This window comes from Chelmon rostratus, chromosome 19, assembly GCF_017976325.1.
Source record: "Chelmon rostratus isolate fCheRos1 chromosome 19, fCheRos1.pri, whole genome shotgun sequence".
NCBI classification, from domain to species: domain Eukaryota; kingdom Metazoa; phylum Chordata; class Actinopteri; order Chaetodontiformes; family Chaetodontidae; genus Chelmon; species Chelmon rostratus.
In genome coordinates this window covers 9175714-9184451 of record NC_055676.1, presented here as the reverse complement: position 1 = coordinate 9184451, position 8738 = coordinate 9175714, and positions in this window count along the sequence as shown.

Here is an 8738-nt window from a genome sequence, read left to right as displayed (position 1 = left end):
TAATAGCAGTCGCTGCAACAAACTACTGGACACTTGACCGCAACTTAATCTCCAAATCACGTGATGCAGTGAAATGCTTCTGGTGAATGTACAGCTGTGACCTGCAGGTCGCATCTGCTCGATGAACAACGGTGGCTGTAGCCATGTGTGTGTGGATGAAGCCTGGGGAGCTCTGTGTGCCTGTCCTGTTGGATGTAAGCTCTCTCCCAATGGAGCGGTCTGTGAAGGTATGTGGGGGATGAATTTTCAGTTTGATTGAGGGGTGAACAGCCTTTTCGTGTAGCCCAGGCTTGAATATGATGAAATCAAATCTAAAACCATACCTCTTAGCATCATAATCATCCCTTAAATAATTCATGTTATTTTAAATAAACAGATAAGTTGATAGAAAATTATTAAAACCGCTGATTTGGGATTAATTCATTAAAATGAATAAATATTTAAATAAGTCATAGATATATACATCTGTTTGAAGTTGGTTTTGAAGGTCTGTTTAAAATGCATAAAGTCATTTGCACAAAAAAGGAAGAATTACCATGGCAAAAGCATTGTGTATTACGGAAGGGGTTGAGTCACATGCTCCACAACCAGCCAATCAGAATATTCAGTGAATGTCATGTGACAGATTAATTTCCTGGATCACTTCCTGTATTCGCTCTGGCATGCTTGTGTGCCGATCGATAAAATCAAAAGTAATTCCATGATCATCCTCTGTGTAAGAGTTGAAAATGACCTTGTAAATGAAGTTAATAATTCTTGAGATTGTTAAATAGTTGTTGATTATTGTATTGTTCCGTTAAACCTTGTAGAAAAGTGCTACTGGACAAGTGCAGGTCTATGAAGTGAGGCGCTGTAGAGCTACATTGACTCAGTGGTGAGTGAAACACTGAAAAGAATGTTGGGATGGTGATATTACTATATTTTGTTGTTACTATGTTGAATGTGTTAATGGCGCTAACAATTCGGCGCTATTGTGAAGATAATGGAGCTATTGTGAAGCTAACGATGCCGCTGGGTTGCTAATAGTCTATTCGTTTGGGCCTAGCCACTTAGTTGGCGCCGTTATTTGATGTTATTATTCTAATGTTATGTTTACTACAAATGGGAAAATATTGAAGAGTATTTGAATTATTTGTGTTTGTGTTTTATTTGTTTTTTATTATTATAGTAAATAAAGAGGTAAATGTTGAGTGCATTCTTTCACCTAGGGACAAAGAAGCCGGCGGTGCCTTAATGCCTCTATTATACTATATGTTTGTTACTGCACTTAATGCAATTTTGATTGAATTAGAAAGGGTACTTTGGTGTTTTATTTTTGTAAAATGTTAGTTACTAACCATAATGGACTACAAGCCCAACACTCAGCTCGCCAGCCACGACCCCACCCTGCCTGACACCTTAAACAGCTTCTTTGCCCGCCTGGACACATCAGGCAGCAGAGAAGATACACACCTACCCCGGCTGGAGGAGCAGCACCAGCTCCTCGTCCTGCAGCAGCACCAGGTGACATCCACCCTGAGGAGGATCAACACCCGCAGAGCTACAGGACCGGATAAGGTGTGAGGCAAGACTTTGAGGACATGCGCTGACCAGCTAGCAGGAGTGTTCCTGGACATTTCCAAGCTGCTGTCTATGAGTGCCTGAGTGCCGCAAGTCCTCCACCATCATTCCGGTACCTAAGAAGACAACCATCACCTGCCGGTAATCATGAAGTGCTTTGAGCGGATTATTCTCATGTACCTCAGAGGCTTCATCCCCTCGGACCTAGACAGCCTTCAGTTCGCCTGCAGAGGGAATCGGTCCACAGAGGATGCTGTCTCCATCACCCTGCACACAGCCCTGACCCACCTGCAGCAGCCCAACACCTACGTCAGGATGCTATTTGTAGACTTTAGCTCACCATTCAACACCGTCATCCCAGACAAGCTGGCGCTGAAGCTACATGCAGTGGGTCTGCCTGTGTCACTGTGCCACTGGATCAGAGACTTTCTCACCAACAGGCCTCAGGTGGTGAGAATAGGGAACATCACATCATCCCCTCTGGTCCTCAGCACAGGCACGCCACAGGGTTGTGTGCTCAGCCCGGCCCTCTTCACCATGTTTACTCACGACTGTGCTGCCATACACCCCACCAACACAGTCGTGAAGTTTGCGGACGACACTACAGTAGTGGGTCTCACCTCAAATAACGAGACCCACTACAGAGAGGAGATACGCCAGCTCACCCAGTGGTGTTCAGCCAACAACCTGGTGCTGAACACAGGGAAGACCAAGGAGGTCGTTGTGGATTTCAGGAGGTCCAGAAAGACGGATCACGCCCCCTCCTTATGGATGGAGAAGTGGTGGAGTGTGAGGACAACATCATGTTCGTGGGCCTCCACATCCACATGAGAGACTGTGAGAACTATGAGCCACTGCACACTGCACTTTCACACCTTCACCTCCACCTGCACCTTCTGTGTATTTAACATATTAGTACACACATGCTGAACTAAATGGTCATCCATTTGCATTCAGTATATACATTTTAGTATATTGGTACATTTCATTGGTCTATTTTATCGTTTATACATGTTAGTATATTTCAGCTGCTGTTGGTACATTTCACTGGTATATTTTATTGTTTATTGTTTAGTATATTGTTATTGTCTTAGTATATTTTCATTTCTGGTATATTTTTATTATATGTACGAATATTTTTTCTGCATGTTTTATTTTATTCTAGTATCTTAATTTTATTCTATAATCTTTCTTATTGTTTTGAACATGGGGGTTGCAATGCAAATTTCATTGACATGTCATGCTCAATGATAATAAAGAAATCTTGAAGCCCATTGAATACTTGAATGGTTATATGAAGCACTTTAAATGTGGTTATTGTTCATAACTGCGAATGAAACTTGAACCTAAAATTGATTTTTGTTGTACAACTGAATTTCTTTGAGAACATGATTTGAACTTATCATTACAAGATGGAGTGTATTTAATTGGTAACAATTCATGGAGAAATAGAGAAAATGAACATGATTTGCACAGACACTGAATGAATGTTCCAAGCCCTTTGGGTCTTGTCTGGCCTATCTACAGGTCAGGTTTTTTTCTTAGGTTTACCCAGGATTCCCTCGTGGTGTGTTGGTGACGTCGGTCGGCTGGAAAAGGTTGGAGCCATACCCCATCACTTTCCTGCTGGGGACTGTATGAACTTCAGTCCTAGATCCCAGAACCGGTGATTCCCAGTGTGAACCAAAGTGAACCATTGTTATCCAAGGTGTGCAGAGTTTTCTGATTCCCCCTTCCCTCACGGACTGTGTGGTAGGATGGAGTAGACACTGATACACTGATGGTAACTGCGAAAGGGCCCCAACGAAAGAACAGTCAACGTTGGAAACGGAGGGTTTCTTTTTCTTCGTTGCCAGCTTTATTATTTAAATTTATTATTTTCTGTCCAAAAAGTATTGTTGTATTAAAAATTGTTTTGGTTATTTCTAATAATTGAAAAAACTCAGCTCATGGTTTTCTGTGTCATTGTTGATGTTCACAAACACTGGCTGTTGACAGCTTAGTGTCTTCTGATACTGGTCCAGCTACTTTCATTGATCATCACCTACCTGTGCTCTGTTAATATAACACGACGAGGGTTACAGCACCATCAGCCAATTATTTGTCCGAAAAATGAAATAAAACCGGATTGATATTTTCGGTGCTGCATTTTAATTACTGGTTGATTTATATTGGAGTTTCAAGCGCCTGATCCTGCCATTGTTGGCCTATTGCGCATGTATTTAATACGTTTGAGGCTGATTAGATATGAATGAATGTAATTTCATTAAATATTCAGCAAAGATGTTGTTGGGCTATTTGTTTTTAAAAATGTAGTTGATCCAGTGGCCCACTGAATATACAACAACAATAATAATGAACCAGAAAGAGACCATTTGAACTTTGAATACGCTTAAGTGTGTTCGGCAGCAGAATTGTATGCGCAATGTTGTGTCCACGACAAGGGAAAGCGCCCTGCGTCACTCCCCCGTATCCACAGCGCTGGAGCCGATGTTTGCGCAACTGTGCGCATTGCGCGCGGTGTTTCAGCACTGATCTGTGTTGGTGGTTAAATGTGAACAAGTAGTGCAATTTTCAGGCACTTGTAGCCAGATTTGTTAACAGTCAGCTCCTATTCTGACTATAAAATGTGAATATTATGGCTTTTATATGACGTCTATAATCTGGATTTTGAACACTGAAACGTTTTTTTCTTTTGGAGGAGTTTGGAATAAATGGAGTCAAGGATCGAATATCAGTCAGCAAGCAAACACAGTTTAATGTCAAACTGTTGAATATTAGATCTCTGTGTGTTAAGGTATGAAATTAGTGGCCTTTCCATTAAGATTAAGACCTGAGCAGGTTTCGTTTTACATTTGGACTGTCAACTTGTTTGTGAACACAATGTTGTCGTAAAACTCCTGCTTATTTGTCATGTATTATGACCCTGAAGCTGGTGGTAAAAAAGCTGAAATCCACCGACTCAAAATGTAAACAAACGCACCTGTGGAGTGAGACCAGCGTTCAGGTGGAGAGGAAACAATTTACAGCAAACTGCTGTGCTTTTATTTTAGCGTTTTCAAAAGACAACAAAATAAACTTGAGGATTTAGGTCGGTCATAATTTATTTACTGGTCAATCAGGAATCCACCATTTAGCAAATAAGGAACACACTGTTTTGGTTGTTTTCTGGAGGTTGTCTCAACATCGTTCACTGTTTATTACAAAAAGAAAGAAAGAGAAACAATCATTTTTCCGGTGACAACACACTGCCGACTCAACACCTGCCTCCGATTACAGTAGTATGTTACATGATTTGAGAAACAGCTATAATGCTGCAAAGTTACGATAAATGAGGCAAATTGCTCACAGGGAGCTGCTGTGCTGGTACGTGATCAGGTGATGAAGGGCAGCAAGGGCAGCAGACGAACAGATGAGGGATGGCTCTTCTCAAAGGACACGATGCGCGATGCTGATTGGTTTTCATGGCATTTGATCAAACTCAAAGATGAAGAAAGCAAAGCTTGTCAGAGAAGAAAGTCAGAAATACATCCTTAAAAAACAGGGACAGAATAATGGCTGGAAAATGAGATGATTTAACAGCTCTTAAATCAACATTCATGGATAGATACAGTATGTTACTGCTACTGAGAGATATGATTAAAATGTCTAAAAACGACTTGACCTTTCTTATATATCTTGTTTACTTGTGCACTAAAATCATGCCAAATGTTTCCAACAATGTTCAACTCCAGAGAAATGGAAATTTATTCAAGGTAGGGTGCATTTCATCTGAACACTTGTAAATATTTCAGCGTTTTCTCGCAGATTTTTTGGAACATTTTGATAATAATCACTGGACACCCAGCAATCTGTGCCTCATTTTCGTGTACATTTCATGTTTGCAAGGGTTATGGTGCAGCATTGGAGAGCAGAAAGGATGAGGAAATCTTTAGCAGCACAGTGACCCAGAGGAGTCTGACTTCTCTCTCATACGACTGACATATTTATTTTGGACAAAGGCGATGAGCCCCGATGTGATCCTTCATCACCACAAACCTGGAGCAGATGATAACAGACAAGCTGACAGCAGCAACGTAGGCTGAGTGTCGACTCGAAGCTGCTGCCATGCGGTGCAACTTTATTATTATGTATTGGCACATTTTCCCACAGTGAAGATTTTTGAGAGTGAATATGTACGAGCAGAAACTTGAATTGAAACGAACAAACCATTTCAAAATTCTATATCATATTGTTGGATTGGAATGAATATGTAGGCCTATGTATGTGTGTGGGAGCCATGAATGAGTTTGAAGGGATTTCCTTGGTGTGTTGGTTGAAATATTGGTGTTTGTTATTGTTTAGGTTTGTGTGATTCTATTGATGAGGGAATATGTAGGTCAAGTGGATATGGGCGGGGATGTTACACATAAGCCCCTGCTCACCTTTTTTTTTGTCGTGTGTGGCTCGAGAGTGAGGGATGGTGAGCAGGGTCGCCGTATTTTTTGTTGACCGCTATTTCCTTTGATCACTGTGATCACTTTGATTATGAATTTGTGCACGATATCATAAGTTGATCATTGTTTTCCGCAAATAAAAAGGTCAAATGTATTTTCGTATTTCAGTGATTTTTTCCGTTAAGCGCGTCAAACAAGTGGAAGGCCGGCCTCAGCCTCTCAGCGACTCTTTGTTCTTTGAAGTCGCTATAATGTGTAAGCAGCACTTTAATGTTGCAGCTTGTGAGGTAAAAAGCATAGCACCTCAAAACTGTACTTAAGCACAGCACTTCAGTAACTGTGTTTGGTTACTTTCCATCACTGACTGTCTGAGCTGAGCATGGATGGAGAGGTGCTGGACACCATGGCAACCAGCTGGAACGTTGGCGCACAGGCACCTGGATGTATGACGTCAGAGATTTTGAGCCAGAGTTGTATGAATGTGACCCAACTTGCGATAGGACGACTGGATACTACTACTGCTTCAGCGCGTCTACAACCTACAGAGAGAGAACAGCGAGTATCGTCAAGAACTAGAGAGCTACACATTTCAGACAGAGAGGATTCAACGAATAGAGCTTTCAGAGAAAACCATCGGAAATGGACTACAGCGCGGACTTTGATGCCGCCATGGAGGGGATGACGTGGGATGAAGTACGGACCCTTCTGGAGGCCGCGATTGAACAGATATTGGAAGAGCCACCGATCACTCCGCCTCCATCTCCATCTGAAGAACTTATGCCTCTGGAGGCCGCGATTGAACAGACATTGGGAGAGCCACGGCTCACTCCGCCTCCATCTCCACCTCCGGCATCTCATCCCCCATATGCCCCCCACCGTCAGGCAGTGCAACATCTGAGCCAGGGAAACGGTGGGTGCGTCCCCGTCGAAGCAGCTCCACGCTGGTTGGAGCATCCAAGCCTAATGATGGCTGCCCCGGGAGTGAACGCTGGTCAAGCTGCTCCCGTCATCTACCAGGGAGGGCCCCTGCTGTACGATCACAACATCATGCAGCCAGGTGACCCTCACAACCTGATTCCTGTTGGAATGCTGTAAGAAACACACGCATTAATAGAAACAAGCACAAACCAGTGAACACTATAGCTACTGAGCTTCTGCTTGTATCTTCACACACACACACACACACACACACACACCCACCCACCCACACACACATGTGCTTTCTATTATCTAATACATCTGTCTCTCTTTCTGTGTGTAGGAATGGAGAGGTGTTGTACCAGCTCCCAGCAAATGTTTTCACTACATTTGGCCCTGCTGCTCCACATCCGAAACCGAACACCTCCGCAGATGAGCCGCACATAAAGAAACCACCCAATGCCTTCATGTTGTTCAGGAAAGAGCAGAGGCCAAATGTGGTGGCCGAGCTGAACATCACTGACAGTGCGGCGGTGAACACTGTCCTGGGACAGAGGGTAAGTATTTTTCTCTATGTTTGAGACATTCAGTGTTACACAGACTTCAGCCACAGACTGCAGTCATGTTCCCAGAACAGATTTTCTACTATCACAAGCCTGCACTCGTTAATGTGGATCTGTGAGCACATTTATGCATCTGTCCGTGTACTTTTCTGCTCCCGTTTTTGTGTGTGGCCAAGTCCTGTTTTTAAGTGTGTGTGTGCTGACCGCGCGTTGTCGTCTATCCACAGTGGAAGTCCCTATCCAAAGAAGAGCAAGCCAAATATTATGAAGAGGCGGACAAAGAGCGACGGCTCCACGCAGAGCTGCACCCCAACTGGTCATCCAGAGACAATTATGTATGTACACAGTGCTCACACACAACTCACACATGTTTCCCTCACATCACAGCAGCTGATGACACAGAGTCGCTGAAAATAGTTTTGTTCTTGCCCACTAACCTCAGTCTTATGTGTGTTTTTGTGTAGGGCAAGAAGAGAAAGAGGACGAGGAGGAAGGTCTCCACCAGTACTGAAGGTAAGACAATATTTCGGTAATTCGGACAAAATAGATTGCAGTTTGTCAAAATATATAGATTTCATAAACATTTTTTCCAGGAAATCTATTTGTAAGATTATTTTTAAAGAGTCAAATCAGTTCATCCCTTTGGATTTAAACATTTACTATAACAATGTTTTTGTTTGTTTTTGTTGCAGCATGTGCTACTGAACCTGGAGAGATCAGTCAGCAAGCCAAGAGACTGCGTGTGAACCCCGTGCACACAGCAGTGATGGAGCCCTTCACTCCACAGACAGGTGTGATGGAACCCTTCACTCCACAGACAGGTGTGATGGAGCCCTTCGCCTCACAGACAGGTGTGATGGAGCCCTTCGCCTCACAGACAGATGTGATGGAACTCTTCGCCCCACAGACAGGTGTGATGGAGCCCTTTGCCTCACAGACAGATGTGATGGAACTCTTCGCCTCACCGACAGATGTGATGGAGCCCTTTGCCTCACAGACAGGTGTCATGGACCCCTTTGCCTCACAGACAGATGTGATGGAACTCTTTGCCTCACAGACAGATGTGATGGAACTCTTCGCCTCACAGACAGATGTGATGGAACTCTTCGCCTAACAGACAGATGTGATGGAACTCTTCGCCTCACAGACAGACTGCAGCAACGCCTTCGTGTAACAACTGCAGCTGGCCACAGATCTACTGGCTGGACTCTCCAACAGCAGCGGCCACAGTGCTGGCCCCTGCCGCTGCACCAACCGAAAC